Source organism: Furipterus horrens, unplaced genomic scaffold (assembly GCF_987537825.1).
Source record: "Furipterus horrens unplaced genomic scaffold, mFurHor1.1.pri manual_scaffold_4, whole genome shotgun sequence".
NCBI lineage: Eukaryota > Metazoa > Chordata > Mammalia > Chiroptera > Furipteridae > Furipterus > Furipterus horrens.
In genome coordinates, this window is record NW_028327174.1 from 9,356,016 (window position 1) to 9,372,102 (window position 16,087).

Here is a 16,087-nt window from a genome sequence, read left to right on the forward strand (position 1 = left end):
AGCCAGGCACGCATTGTGTCTGGGAACGACTAGACAGGCAGGCAGGGGTCTCTAGGGAAAGAAGGCCAGGAAGCCAAGAGGGACCCGGGAGAGGAGGAAGCTTCTCCCTCCTTTCTGCCTCTGATCCAGCACAGCAGAGTGCAGCTCAAACCTCAGCCCTGAGCAACCCCGGTCACCTCTCCCAGCCTCAGTTTCCTCATCTGCCTCCCTCTCAGGGCCGGCGAAGGTGCTCAGGGAGATGACACAGAGGAGGTCGCCGGCAGGACCTTGCACACAGCGCAGTGAGGACACGCGTGGTCCCGCCCCCCCATTCTCAGGGCCGGACTCGGCGGTCACATGAATATTTGCCGGGCGGGAAGGAATTCCACAAGCAGCAGAACGATTTAAAAGCCTTCTGCTCGCCGGCCCAAGAGGGCAGGTGAAGGTTAGACTCTAGCACAGACACACCTAGGGCCAGCCACGCACAGAGACGCCGAGTCACTTCATGCAGTTCTGACTGTCAGCGCTGAAGTCCTGCCCAGCGCCAGGCGTTTCCAAGGGACACTTCACCTGACCCCCCTTTCCCACCGACACACCTGAGGCAGCCACCCACCCGTTCCTCCCACACATTCTCCTCTGGGGCCAGGCACTGTCACAGGGTCTGGGCAGAAAGTGGCGGATGAGAGAGACAGAGTTCCTGTTGCGTGGAGGGGGACAGTAGTTCAGTGTGTGACACCGTCAGCCAAGGAAGTGGAGGAGGGCCAGCGCAGGAGGCAGAAGGGCAGGCGAGGCTGGGCCCCAGGGAGTGCGGTCCAGGCGGGGGGCTCTGCAGGTGCAAAGGCTTGGCCGGCTGAGCTGAAGGGGGCTGGGGGGTCAGGGGAAGGGCAGGGCTGCTGAGACGTCTATAGTCAAGGGGACCGCGGGGGGACAGGGGCAGGTGAAAGCGTGCAGCCCACCCTGTGAGCGAGGCTGGACCAGGTCCCACCACGATGGGAGCGGATTTTACACAAGGGTTAGGGGGCAGGATTGGAGGAGGTGGGGGACAGAGGGCAGAAGCCCGGGGCAGGCACTGCCCAGGGCGGGTGGGACCCAGCGGGCTCAGCCCCATCCCGTCTGAGCCAGCCCCACCCCACCCACCCAGGGGGTCCCGTGGGTGCTCTGACAGTCACCCAGGAAGCCGAAGGGAGCGACTGCCCCTAAGCGGCCCTGTCTAGGCCTCAGGCACACGGCCCCGCTCCTCACACCCGCTGGCCTTAGTCTCTCTCTTCTTCTCCCGACAGAGAGGAGCTCATTTTTTAACCCACTCAGCAGCTACTGCCGGCCAAGCCAGGCCCAGGGAGTCGAGGACAGACCCGTCGACGAAGGGAGGGTGATGAAAAATGCAACACATCATGAAGATGAACAGGGACACAAAAGCCACCCCCGAGCAGCTGTGTCCACCTGGAGGCTGCCCTGGACAAAGCCAGGTAGGTCGCTCCATCGCCAGGCCCGGGCTGCCTCCGCCCCGCACCACGCAGTTCAGTTCGGATGGTGTTGGCAGCCCCGCCTGGCAAGGGGCCGGGTCTGTTTGACTTGCTAAGGCTAATCTCCCCGCGCTGCGACCATGGAGTTTGACTTAAATATTCTGGTTGCTGTGGCAACCTTCTCTGTTGCTTCTACCTCTGTCATTCTCTATTGCAAACCGCAGTAGGAACTTTTTGCTTCAATTGGAAACTTATGGTTGCCAAGGCAACCCTCTTACAGCACCCCGAGGATGCACGTGGGCTGCAGGTGAGGGTCAGGATCTGTCTATTGCAGCAGAGGGGGGGTCCAGGGCAATAGTGGACGAGGGGAAGACATTTGGGGTAGAACATGGGGGGGGGGAGTGAAGAGCACCCACAAATTCACTCATTCATTCCCTCGCTCGCTCACTTTTAAGTCACTCATTCATTCCTTCACCTGCACCCTTGGCCACCCAAGCGTCGTCCTGCTTTTCTGGCTCCTTTCTTTCATGTGGGTGGGTGGGCAGAGCCCTCCACAGGCGTACAGCCCACCTGGAAAAGCAGGAACAGAAAGGGTGCTGGCTTTGGGGTCAGACAGACCTGGGTTTCCATTCGGACTCCTGACTCTCTCATTTATAAATGGAACATGGGCTGGGACCTGCTGCTGGAACCCTGGGGGCAGCAAACGACGCATTGATACAGGTCTTTTCCCACTTGGGAGTGTAAGGGCAGCGACTGTACAGTCCGGGTTTCTTACCCAGTGGCGGGGAAGGGGAAGAGCCAGGGGGAAGGGGGGGATGTGGAAAGTGGGACCAGGCCAGGACGGAGGCCAAGGCCGGGGGAAGTCCTCACCCACCCGGAGAGAGGAACACAGAGCCCTTCCTCCCCAATGTCCCCGAGGTCCCAGAGGAAGTGAGGGAGGGAGGGGTGAGATGGGCAAGTGACTTTCTAGGGGGGTTCCTGGCGAGGGCTTTCTAGCCACTGTCTCGTTTTATCCTAACAACCCACGAGAGTTTTCTTTCCCCCAACTTTGCAGATTTGGAAACAGGCGCTCAAAGAGGTAGAATCAGGTCACCCAGAAAGCAGACAAGTTGATCCAGAACTCAACCGTGGGCTGTGTTCGTTCCAAAACCCCTCATTTTCCCCACAGCCGTCCTAGGAGGCGGATTCCATCATCCCGTTCAACTGGTGCGCAAACCCCAGATGAGCGAGGCTGGGCAGCTCCCAGGATCACATGGCAGGAAAGCCCACGTTCCTCCCCAGCCCCACTCAGTCCAACACCCGGACCTGGGACCAGAGCCTGCCCTTTCCGGTCCAGAAGTCACATGGGAAGAGGGACAGGAGGGGAACCGATAGAAACCGTTATTTCTGCTCTGCCCTCGACCTCCAACAGCCTGGCTTCTGTGCTGAGGCCTGGGCCTGGTCACCGGTCAGGGTGTGGGATGGGCGAGAGGCTTGGGCAGGGGCTTCTAAGCTCCTGCAGCCACATGGAGGGTGGACACCAGGCTGGGAGGCCAGGCAGGTGTGGGGACAGGACAGCCCTGTTTCCTGCTCCATCACTGGAACTGTCAATACCATGTGTCCGGGCCGCAGAGGACAGACCAGAAGCCCCTCAGAACTGTGAGCACTATGGGTGGTGGAAGAGGAGAAGAAAAAGGTGGCCTTGGGAGGCGGAACACTAAGTGACACATCAGGGCTCACACTGACCAAGGCACCTGCGGGTCTGAGACTCGGACCAGGTCTGCAGCTCCAAATCCCGGGCCCCTCTGGCTCCTCTTCCTGAGCCCTGGTCCTCTGCTCCCCAGCGCCCTCTCCCACCCAGGACATTCTTCCCCCAGATGACTGCTCATGCTCCGCCCAGGCCTTTGCTTAAACAGCCCCTCCTCGGAGAGGCTCCCCCAGATCATCTTATCTGAACAGGCGCCCCCTTGGCTTAAAATAATCAGCTTTAGAGGCAGAGGGGTGGGGTGCCGGGAGTCTGTACCCAGGGGTTCTGTGCTCCATTCTCTCTACCTTTCCCTATGATTGATATTTTCCATCATAGAAGTTTTAAAAATAATAAAAGAAATCAACATTCCTCCCACCATTCTCTGCCCCGTTCGCCTGGTTTATTTTCCTTCAGGATATTTCACTCCACCTGATATTGTATCCGTGTCTGACTGTTGGTGGGTGGGCCCGTGAGAGGGGGGCTTGGTCGTAATCACGTCTGTAGCCTCAGTGCCAGGCACGCAGGTGGTGCTCACGAATGTTTGCCAAGCCGACCAAAGAATCAAATGCACCAGAGGAGGTGAGCTGGGTCTGAAGAACAGCAGGGCAAGTGGTTCAAGGCTTCGGGCCCGGGCCTGTTTCACTCATAGATGTGGAGCTGAGAAAAGGACAAATGTATCCTTCATTTATTCATTCAACAAACATTTAAGTGCAGCCCTTCTTGCCAAGTCCTACACTGACACCGCATGTGTCAAACCAAGTCTCTGACCGAGTTGTGGGAACCCTCACAAGGGCCACCTCACCCAATTGTGGGCATCAGGGAGGGCTTCCCAAAGGAAGTGGTATTTTAATTTAATCTCAGGCTGAGTAACATGGAACCTGGGGAGGAGGAAGGCAGTTCCAGGCAGAAGACGCAGCACAGCCACAGGCCCGGGTAAGAGGGGGCGTGGGCGCTGAGAGAGCTGCCATATTTCAGTGCGGCTGGGGCTGAGTGCGGGGGAGGGGCCTGGAGGCCAAGGCACTTCCCAGCCCCGGCCATCCAGCCCTGGAGGCCTCCCCCCCGCCCCCCGCTTCATCACACCCTTGTGCTCCAGCCTTCATACCGCAGAGCAAATATCTGTGGGACCCAGACACATTTCATGGGGTGGAGGGGGCCATGCAACACCCCCAGCATGGGTGCCAGGAAGTGATCGGTCATCTCCGGAGGAAACCAGGGGAAGTGTGGCTGCTTCCTGCGGTTTAACTCAACCTGCCGGGTCATGCCTCGGATGGTTTACTGGGCACAAATGCCAGGCCCTGTTCCCCAGGGTGGACTGGGGGAAAGCAGGAAGGCTGGGGACTTCACCAGAGCAGGCAGCTGCCCTTTCATTCCCTGTTTCCTTTCCTTGCCCACCCCACCCTTGAAGAGTGTATGGAGAGTTTATCCAAAAGCGTTAATGACCCAGGTGTAGACCACTCACTTGCTCCTCCCAGGATTAGAGACAAAGCAGAGAGAAACCCTTCATGCACGGGTGAGACCAGTGAGGCAAACCCAGGCAGGGGAGGGGGCTCCTGTGCAGGCAGCAGAAACTCACCTGGGTCGGGAAGCCCCACACCAACCCAGAGAGGGCGTGGGGAGCGACACCCCCGTCTGCTCCGCTCTTTGCAGGTGACAAAGCACTTTCCCGCATGGATGCGTGTTTAATTCCCCACCTACACACGAGAAAACTGAGGCTGTGACTTTCCCAAGCACACACCACCCTGAGGACCACAGCTGGGACTGCAGCCCTGGCCTAACTGTTCTGCTCGCCCTGGGAAGCAGAGATCATTCCCAGGAGCAGGCTGAGGTCATAGGGCGCAGTCTAGGCCCATGCAGGGTGGGTGCATGGATGGATGGATAGGGACCTACCTGGGAGTCTGGGCACTGGGCAGGAGGGGGTGCCTGTGGATTTGCTTCTGTGGAGGAAACTAGAATCTTTAGAACAAACCTCGCATTCACAATAGACTCTCAGAAAGAAGATGCTCAGAACACTGGGGCGAGGGAAGAATGAAGGAGGTGAGAAGGCAAGCTGCTCAGGATGGATTTGAGGAGAAGCCAGTCCAGAAAAGTCTGTGGGCAGAGCCCAGGGCAGCTCCCAGGTCCTCACTTCTTCCTCCTCCCTCAGGCCGCCTGCCGCTCCCTTTGGGAGGTACCCTCACATTCCTCCGCACACATTATAAGACTCGGTGGTGGCACTGTGCGTGGTGGTTTCTTTTCTTTTTTTTAACTTAAAAAAAAAAAAACATTGTATTCATTTTTAGAGGGGGTGGGGGAGAAAGAGAGGGAGAGAAACATTGATGTGCAAGAGAAACACTGATCAGTTGTCTCTCTCACACGCCCCCAACTGGGGACCTGGCCTGGAACCCAGGCCTGTGCCCTGACGGGGAGTCGAACTTCCGACCTTTCAGTCCACAGGCCGGCACTCAATCCACTGAGCCACACCAGCCAGGGCCGTGTGTGGTGGTTTCTTTGTCAGCCTCCCTGATAGACTTTGAGCTGCCGTCTGGTTCATTCCCCCACTCACGCATTCACTTACAGGGTGCCAGGCTGTGCTGGGTGCTGAAGATACAGACGGCATGTCGGACAAAGCCTTACGTATCGGTGGTGTGAGAGGGTCAGGAGGGAGCAAGTGCTTTGGCTTCATACCTGGACACCTAGGTTACTTGGTGGGGAAACCAGGGGCTAGTATGTTCCAGCCAAAACCTTGTTACAGGGGCTCACCCGCTCACCCCACAAGAGCCTGGCATTCCCCCACCAGGGCTTTGTTCCTCTTGCTCCAGACATTGCTCCCAGTAAAGACCACAAAGGAGGACATACTGGCCTTGTCCATCAGACTCTGGGTGTGTTCTCGGTTTTATTCCAGAGCCCAGTGCATACCCAGCAGAAAGAAGCCACTGCAGAGGCCTTTGCTGAATGGATATAGACAAATTCATTCATTCCGTAAACATCTAGGATTATGCCTGCTATATGCCAGGCACGGGCAAGGTGATAAGATATAAAGGTAAACCATTCACCATTGCTCTTTCCACAACAGCCCAACTCTTGTTTTCTAAACACCCTGGGCTCTCTTCTGCCCTGTCTTCCTCAGCAGATTGGAGGGAAGGAACACATACAGAAAGCACACAAAGCCAAGAGTCAGGGACCAAGCAGTAAAACAATAGCTTTCTCAGGGCCCTCCTAGCTAACTTCCACTTGCATCACATTGGCCAGAAATGGGTCACATGGTCACCCTAGCTGCAAAGGAGCCTGGGAGGTAGTGTGTTCCCTAGCTGCAAAGGAGTCTGGGAGGTAATGTGTTCCCTAGCTTCAAAGGAGTCTGGGAGGTAGTGTGTTCCCTAGCTGCAAAGGAGTCTGGGAGGTAGTGTGTTCCCTGGGTTGCATCAAACATACTTGGTTGTTTTGGAAGGAAGAGGGAGGATGGACATGGCGGGTAACTTTGCTGTGTCTGCCTCATTTTTGATGATGACCATTATCGTTATTGTCATTACCACCATGGCCATTTCCTCCCTAGCCCCAGAATACTTCCAGTCCCACGCCAGGAAGACACTTCCCCTACCCCAGCGCACCACACACACACACACACATATACATCCCATAGGAGGGACCCCCTGGGCCCCCACTGCAGCCACTCAAGACACAGGTCACAGGAGCTCTTTAATAGACTCAGAATCACAAGAGCCCAGGACGCCAGGATGTGTCCCAATGAGATTCCCAGCCCTGCCCCTCCACCAGCCATAGCCCAAACAGGGACTACTATTTTGAGACATACTGTGACACGGGAGTTCTCATTCAAACCAGGCAGATCCTGGCTGACACCTCTGCTCTCTCTCTGCCTCCCCCCGCCTGCCACCTAGCAACCTTCACTCCCCTCTCTCTGCTCCCTCACCCATAAGCCCCTTCCCAACTCTGTCTCTCTCTCTCCTGACTCCTGTTCTATTAAATCCCACCAACATTCCCTGAGTCCCTAGTAATGACCACAGCACTGGTACTAACACAAATTGAGCCTTTCCTATCTGTCAGGCCCCCAGCGATCCCTCTATTGCATCATCTCATTTAATCATCAAAGCAAGCTTATGAGGCATCACTATCCCTGTCCCCATTTTACAGATGTGCAAACTGAGGCCCAGAGAGACTAAGTAACTGGCCCAAGATCGCAGACCTAGTAACAGCAGAGCAGGATTCAAACCAAAGTGTTCTGGCTCCCTCACCTCTATGTCAATGGGCCACCGTCCCCAAGGGCCTGAGCTGGGCTTGAGGGACACAGGCCCACAGGAGCAGGACTCCCGCCTGGATGGACATGGGTAGCCTCTCTGGGCCATCCCTGGGCTGGCAGCTGCAGGACCGGAAGGAGCCATAAACTGGGAGAAAACGAAATCCTGTATTGGAGCAAACAGGCAGGAGTGACCAGTCCCAGCAGAAGGAACAGCCCAAGAGTGTGAGCAGGGTCCAGGCAGGAAAGATATGGGAGGGACAGAGGGCACGACCCTGAGGGTGAGCACCTCCTTCAGTCTGTAGCCTGGGTGCCTCACTTGCCACATCCTCAGGCCAGCCCTGCACATGCTGCCATGGGAACATGAGGGACTTGAATGACAGTGACTTATGAAGGTGTGGGGCAAGGCTGAGGAGGGCCAGGGCCAGAAGAACAAAAGCCATTCCCCGGCTGGCCGGAGCAGGAAGCAGCTTCGACAGGCCAGGACAGGCACGTGGCCTCCGTGGGAATGGAGCCAACTAGGGCAGCCTGCCAGAGGGAGCCGAGAGCCGCACCCCAACCTCAGTCCCTTCCCGTGTCCATCTCCAGTGAGCCCGGCCTCACGATGGTCAAACCCAACAGGAAAACAATGGGGAAGAAGCCTGTTGACGTGTCTGCGGTGGGTGGAGGGATGGGCTCAGCCCTGGAATCTCCCAGCCCTGGAACCTTTGAGAGGCGAGCGTAGCCTGGATTGTCCAGGTAGGCCCAATGGAATCACAAGTGCCTTAAAGAGGAGGCAGGAGAGTCAGAGACAGAGGAGATATAAGGAGAGAATCAGAGTCAGAGACAGAGAGCAGCCAGCGTCACCTTGAATATACAACAAGGTCCCTTTACCACATGCTCACTGGGCCCTGACTCTGCGCTGGGCTCTGGGGACACCAAGACACAGAAGGTGCCCTGCCTGCCTCCAGGGCAGCCCTTGGCCTCCTCAGTGCCCTGGAAGCCCGGGCCCTGTGCCAGCCGCCTGGGGTAGGAAGGTTCAAGTGTAGCTGCTTGCATTGCTGTAACTGGAATTCTATACTTGTCTTCCTTATAATTTTTTTTTTTAAATCCTCACCCAAGGACATTTTTTTCATTCCTTTTAGAGGGGGCGGGGGAGGAGAGAGAGAAACATCGATGTGAGAAAGAAACACAGATCGGTTGCCTTCTGCTATGTACTCAGACTGGGGACCGTACCCACAACCCACAACCTGGGTCTGGGCCCTGACCGGAAATCGAACCTGTACCTTTCAGTCTGCGGGATGACGCTCCAACCGAGCCACACTAGCCGGGGCCGACATCAGTGCGAGGGAGAACCATCAACTGGTTTCCTGCCATATACACCCTGAATGGGGAGGGATCAAGCCCTGACCTTGGCATGTGCCCCGGCCGGGGACGGAACCCACAACCTCTCGGTGCACAAGACAATGCTCCAGCCACCCGCGCCCCCAGCCCAGGCCTGTCACTCTCGAATTGGGTTTTGTGGCCTGGCTCTGTGGGTTTCTGACGGCAGGTGCACATCTCCTCCCTGTAGCACCTGGTTATGTCGAGAATACTCTGGTCGGTTTGTGGATGACACACCCCCAGAACCTCAGAGCCTCAAAGGGCTTCCAGGATCAGCAAGTTTGATGTTCCCATTTCACAGATCGGGGAGCTGAGGTGCAGAGAGGTCACGTGGCTGGTCACGGCCCTGTCCAGCATGGCTCCCCCAGGGCCGCCCGCATGCCTCTCCAGCCCCAGAAGGGCCTGTTTATCTTGCTCAGGCTCTGCCTCCAAGCCAAGTCCCCGTTTCTCATGTTTTTTTTTCCACTAACATCCTTTATCCCAGAGCCTCATTAAGGATTCTGAATATCTAAATATTGTGATACAACGTGAGGGGAAGTGCTAGGACCCAGACTGCATCTGCAATACGATCACAAAGGCATAAAAATAACGCATGTGAATTAGGACTGGAGGTGCTAGACATTTTCCTTCCATTTGTGGAAATCCAGCAAAAAAACATCATCCCCTTTTCACTCTCAAGGAGAGAGAGGCTTGAGAGGTTGCAGCAGGCCTGTGGTGGAGGCAGGATTAGAACCCAGGCCTCAGCCTCTGCTCCGGCCTGTTTAGGGGGCCAGCCAAGGGCAGTGGGGAGGGCTGAGGTGGAGGCCCAGCAGAGCTCCCCTGTATCCTTCTGCCTGCCCCTCCTGGCCTGAGCTTCAGGGGACAGGTCCACAGGACACAGGCCGCAGCAGGTGGGCCTGGGGACAAAGCTTTTGCTATGTGGACCACGTTCTAAAATAAGCCCCACTCAAGGCAAGTCACCACGGCAACGCGAAAGTTGTTCTGCAGAAGCAGAATCAAGAACGAGAACTGCTGTTTCTGTCACTGTCACCAGGAGCCTGCTACGGCCAGGCCCCAGGATAGGCACTTCACACATTCTCCACGGTGTACGTGCTCCTGCGGACGAGATCCCTGGGGCTGAGACAGAGGCCCTGGCCAGATCACGCACAACCCAGGTATGCAACGGATGGGAGCTGGGAAGCCTGGCCGCAAACCCCCATCTCCCTGCCCGTCTCCCAGCCTCCCAGGCAACTCATTCCTTCTGAACCTGTTGCTCCTTCCCTACCCAAAGCATTGGTAGGAGTACACATGGGGACAGTTCCGCGTCCCTCTACGGTGGCAGGACTGGAGAACAAGCATGATCACCCATGAGCAGGGACTCTAAGACTCCTCTAATCTCCTGCCTTTGGGGCTGAAGTGCAGCCATAGCCCTCAGGGCTGGTGAGCAGCGCCACCCCATGGTGGGCAGCGTCTGAAAGACTTGGCAGCTAATGCGTCTGCTCTAAGCTTTCTCATCCCCTCTTCTAGACCTGAGAAGAAGCTCTTGCTTTCCCCTCAGGGGTGGGAAGGTGGTTGAGTGGGGACTTCCAGTGGCTTTGTCCCGTACACTCCAGAGAAGGTGTGAATATTGGTCAGACTTCGGTGTCAGACAGGAGAATGTATTCTAGCTCAACCAAGCAAAAAGACTTTTTTAGTTTTTAAACCGTATTAAGTGGCCGAGCATCCACGAACTGCCCAAAACACCCCACACAGCCAGGCCACCCCGGGGGCTGCAGCTCCTGCCTCCATCAGAGAGCGGAGAATCAGAAGCCACTGCTCAGAGGCCGGCTCCAGAACCACGCCCACTCCGCTATGCCCACACAGCAGAACGGGCGCTCTGTGCCCTCTCTCCCCACGAAACTCAGTCCCAACCTCTTGTCCAGACCAGGGCTCTGCATGGCAGGATTGCTGTCCCAGCTGGCTGGCTGGCTACCTGTAGGAGAGTCTGGGAAATGGAGGTGTGGAGTTTCCCAGCTTCTGCAGCTCCGGAGGCATGCCAGGGGGAGGGTGTGGCAAGTGTGGCGTTGTAACACAGGCAAAGCCTGACCCTCACCATCATCACTGTCCTCGGAGCCAGTAGTCACAGCTTAACGCCCATTCCCCCACATCAGCCCCGTGGAAGGGGGAGGAGGGGGGAGGGCAGGGACAAGAGCAGAGTGCAGGGTCACACACACCAGCAATGACAGTAACACGGCCACACATAGATCAGGCTTCCCCAATAAAACAGGAGGTCCCAAGGCCCCCCCAGATGCCTGGTTTCTGGCCCTGGGAAGCCCCTTACGGGCCGTGTGTCTGTGAGAGAGCCGCATGCCCTCTCTGGACTTCAGTCTCTCCAGCTGTAACAGAGCCGGTGATCCGAAGCTGTCCAGGTCCTCCCGGGCTCCAATGGTCCAAGTTCTCCTCCATGCAAAGGGGATCGTGATGGATGGAGGTACTGCCTGCTCCCAAGGCATCTGCCTCCCCTCCATTCCCTTTCCCTAGTGCCTAATTCCCTGGTCTTCCTTGCTGACCGGCCATCTCTATCTGCCCACAGCCCAGCCTGCCCCAGCTACCCCGCCCCTGCAAGGCTAAACTGGGCTTGAGGACAGGGTTGAGCAGAGCTGTGGCCCAAGGACGAGACAGTGGCTGGGGCTGTTCACAGGAGGCCAGCGGTCGGTGCTGGAGGCTGGCCTCTTATCTTCCTCCCCAAGGGAGGTGGAGGAAGACGCTTTCAGACTTGAAGCAGCTGCTGACATTCCTCCCCACTCCCCATCCCAGCTCTGCTGAGGAGCCAGTTCCACGTGGGCGCTGTGAACAGAACTGTCAAAGCGGGTTCTGGCTCCCGGGCTGGGGGAGATTATGCACTTACGCCTGCCACCCCCGTCCCAGCCAACCCCCGGCTCCATCTCAAAGCACAAGGCCACCCAGTACCCATGCACAGGCTGACATGGAGGCCCTCCTGCGGAAAGATCCCAGAGCACCGTGTGCTCGCACAAGGCCCTGTGTGCTGGTACTGACATTCTTTCCCAGGCCTTCCTCCATCGAGGCAGGAAGAACGAGCCCTGCTCTCTGTACTCCACTGTCTAGGAAACACAGCGAACACTCAGTCAGTTTAATTGAACAAAAAAAGCCAATAACAACAATAGAAACACTTATGTAGTAGGTACCACGTGGCAAGCTCTTCTAAGGCTACATACATGAATGCATGTAATCTCCGTTACAGCCCTGCATCGCAGGTACTATCGGTACCTCCACTATATATGATGGATGTGTGACCAAACGCCATGTTCTCTCAGTGGGAAGGCACCGGCCCAAGAGAAAGGAGACCCACGGTGAGGCATAAAGCATGGGAGGGAGGGTGAGTGATTGGTACTAACGTGTTCCCTATCACATACACCTCTTTAGATGATCACAACTCGTCAGGGAGGTATACTGTCATAATCCCCATCTTCCTGACCTGCATCAGTCAGGACAAGTCATCTTCAACTATGTAACAAACAAGCCCCAAACCTCAGTGGCTGAAAACAACAAAGGCTTATTTCTCACTCGTACAACATGTCCATTCGAAGGGTGAGGACAGGGCTCTGCTCCCTGCTGTCCTTACCAAGGACCCCACCAGAACTCCCCGTCTGCTCAGGAGGAAGGGGGCTGGAAGAATCATGTGCTAGTCCTGAAAGGTTTCCGCAGAGCATGTCACTTGGCTCCTATTCCATTGGCCAGAGCCTGGAATGTGGCAAACTCAAGAGGCAGGGATGTGTAATCTTCAACGGGCCTAGAAGAAGGGGGAACCGAGGATTTTGGTGGAAAGTAGTGGATTAACTGACTCACTCGTGGGGTGTGTTCTGTGCTGAGCACTGGGAACAAATACAAAATTCAGCTCAGCTCTATCCTCCCAGAGCACCTTCTAATGGGGAAATAGAAGAAAACAGCTATCCAGAGACACTAAGGCTCTGACAGAGGAGAGGGTGCTCAGAGGGGCCCCCAGAAAGCAGCAAAGGCTTTTGAAAAAGGAAATATCCACACTGAGTAAGGCTGGGTGCACAGGCCTCTGCCCTCCCAAGTGGAGAGAGGGAAGAGCTAACAGTGTTCTATGGGGGACCTGCTGCCCTGAGCCCCATCTTGCAGGGCAACCTCAGGGGAAGCCTGGTCTCCACCTACCCCAGAGCACTTATGCCCGCGGGGGCAGACAGAATGTGGGTTCCCACCAGAAGCAGGTCGGACCTTTCTGGGATGCAGACCACTGGAAAGGGGTGGGGGGAGTGGAGGGAACGCAGGCCCAGCCTCCCTGTGCCTGAGAGGACACCCTCTTAGGTGCCACCAGCCCCCTCTAAAGGGACAGGTGGGCTTGAAGCTGGGGACTCTGGGAGCCAAGAGACCCTCAAACTCACCCTGGCTGTGACCGTGCTGAGACTGAGCGCTGGGGGCCAGAAGCAGCGGGCCCCAGGAGACCAGATCACCAGACAGCCTGTCAGCTTCTAACATCTGACGCCCCTCCATTTAGGAAGAGACCCGAAAAACTGTAGCTGTGGCCACCTCCACGGAGGGAAAGTGGGTGACTGTGGACAGCTTCGGGCAAAGGCGACTGAGACTTTTGTTTTTTTCCAACCTAAGCAATTTTTTTAAATTAAATAAATATTTGACTTGAATAAAAATTTCTGAGTCTAGACTTTGAAGTCTCTTAAGAGTGTAAGATCCTTCTAAGACTAAGGTTTTGTGATTCTCAGAGGTCACCGGCAAGACTTGGGGATCAGCAGCCCCCAGGTTTGGATCCTAGCTTCACCCATTGCTGTGACTAGCCTCAAGACACCTGTCTCCGCATCTGTAACTGGAGATGAGGACCCCCTTCCCCTGGACGGTATAAGATGAAATGGGATCAAGTATGTCAGGGGTCCCCCTGCCCAGGGTCTGGCACCTGGCAAAGTTTTTGTCTAAAGGAAGTGAGTGGTGAATGCCCAGAGCCTGGAGGATTCTGCAAGCTGAGTCTGGGCTGCTGGGTCTGAGCCAGGGAGTTTCTAGGTCCCCAGGGTAGGGCCAGGGGGTCCCAGGGAAGCCACCGGAGGGAGACTAATGGCCAGGCAAGGCCAGGCCGTGGGAGGTTGCTGCGGGGCGTGGTGCTCTGGTGCCCCCTCGTGGCCACTGTCCTCCTCACACCCGTAGGAGAACCGGAGGGCCCTCCTTTATCGAAACCCCGATTGCCCTGATGGTGTAATTCAGTTGGCTGGGCATCAGCTGACAAAGTGAAAGGCCACCAGTTCGAGTCCCACAGAGAGCACAGGCCTGGGTTTCAGGCCAAGTCTGGGTTTGGGGCACGCGTGTGACGAACACAACTATGTCTCTCTCCCTCTCTCCCTCCCTTCCCCTCTAAGAATAAATAAAATATTTTAAACTCTGATTGGTGTTTAAAAAAAAAAAAAAAAAGACCGTGACTTGGGACAAGGAAAGAGGCAAACTGGATGCTCTGGAGCCCCCACTACATAGGATTCAATGTCAGCAGCTCTTGTCACCTTATAAACCACGGGCCTCAACTGCTGAGCGGGTACCCAGGGCACACTGAATGGTCCCCACCTGCATTACCTCACTGCATCCCCACACCTCGCTCAGTTTATTACCCTCTTAAAACCTGGGGAAACAGAGGCCCAGGGAGATTTTTTTTTTTTTAAGTGAACTCGGCACACAGCCCGGAAGTGGTGGCATTACCTGATCTCACCCCTCCGTCCATCAAGATCAGTGATCATATCTATCATTTACCCAGCGATGGCCCTGCCTCATTCCAGAGTCAGACTTCCAGGCTCCACGCTTCATAGCTGCGTGACACATCGTCCTCTCCGAGTCTTTTTCCCTTATCTGTAAAATGGGAAGGGCTTTAGCAATGTTAATATCAAAAACCCTGCATCCTGGAATAAACCAGGAGAGTTGGGACACCGTAAAAAACGAGAAATGGACAGAGCTGAACGACATGCATGAAAAGCACCCACTGGCCCTGCTTTTTTGATTCATACACAGTAACATGTGCCCCGAGTTTGGAGCCCATTTTGAAATGTGTGTTTTTGTTACTTCAGTATCAGCACACACTTGGAACAATTACTCTGTGCCAGGCAGTCTTGTGTGCGTTAGAAACATAGCCCCACGTCATCCTCACATCCCTCCATGGTATGACCCCCAGTTTACAAGTGAGGAAATCAAGGCACAGACAGGTATAGGAAGGGCCCAAGGTCCTGACTACAAAGTGGCAAAGCTGGGATTTGAACCCAGACCATCTGGCTCTCTCAGTCCATGCTCGTAACCACTATGCTTTATTGCTTCATATTTTAAGTGAAAAATGCTTATTTTTGATCTATAGATTACCAAAAGTTGTGCTAGGAATCACTATAATGTACTCTTTGGCCAGACCATGTTTTAAAACAAACGTCTGCTTTTGTTCACCTAGACCTGACGCTTCCATTACATCACTGGTTGTCAAATAAATACAAAACTGATATATTCATATTTAAACTCATATATTAAACAATTAAAACCACGTGAGATACATATTAAACAAATTACACAATTAAAACCACGTAAGGTTCTGAACCAACGGGTTGAGGGCCCGAGTCGCAAGCATCCTTGTCCAATGTTCCCTCCCTCGCGCGCTCTCCCTGGACTGGGGCTGGAGACACAGCCACAGGGGCAGCTCTTAACGGGAACAGAAGTGAAGACCCACAGACGCGGGCTGAGTGGGGCAGGGGCGCCAGGAGGGGCCGAGCTGTGCAGGGCAGGGCAGGGAGAACGGGGAACGCAGGGGAGGCCAGCGGTCGCCTGGGTCCTCTCACTTTGGTTCATCCTCAGAGCCACCCCAGGAGGGAAGGACTAACGTCATCCCCTTTCTACAGATAAGAGGGAGGAAGAGAGATAAGCAACGTGCCCAGCAGAGGAAGGTGCGTGGCCACGGACAGCGCGTGGCAGGAGAGGGTGGGGTTCAGAGTGTCTCCTGGGGTCTCGCTGCGGCCCAGGCACGGCCGCTCCGTGGGTCCTGGCCTGGCCTGAGTGCTCCCCTCTCCGGACGTGAGCTGACTTTTTTGAGAAAGTTGATATTGATAATACGTGGAAGACGCGTCCGGCTGGACAGGCAGCGGGGACAACGGCCTAGAGAAGTAGACTCAGACGCAGAGCTGGAGGGCACCCACCAGCGAGGGACCCAGGAGAGGGGTCAGCTGCCCTGGAGACATCTGTGAGGTGCCCCGCCCCCCCCCCAAAAAAGCTGGGCTGGTGAGAAGCAGCACTCCGCTCTCCTCCCTTCCCGCTCCTCACCCAGTCTTTCTGGCCTGAGGGGGCCTCCCACATGCCCAACTACTT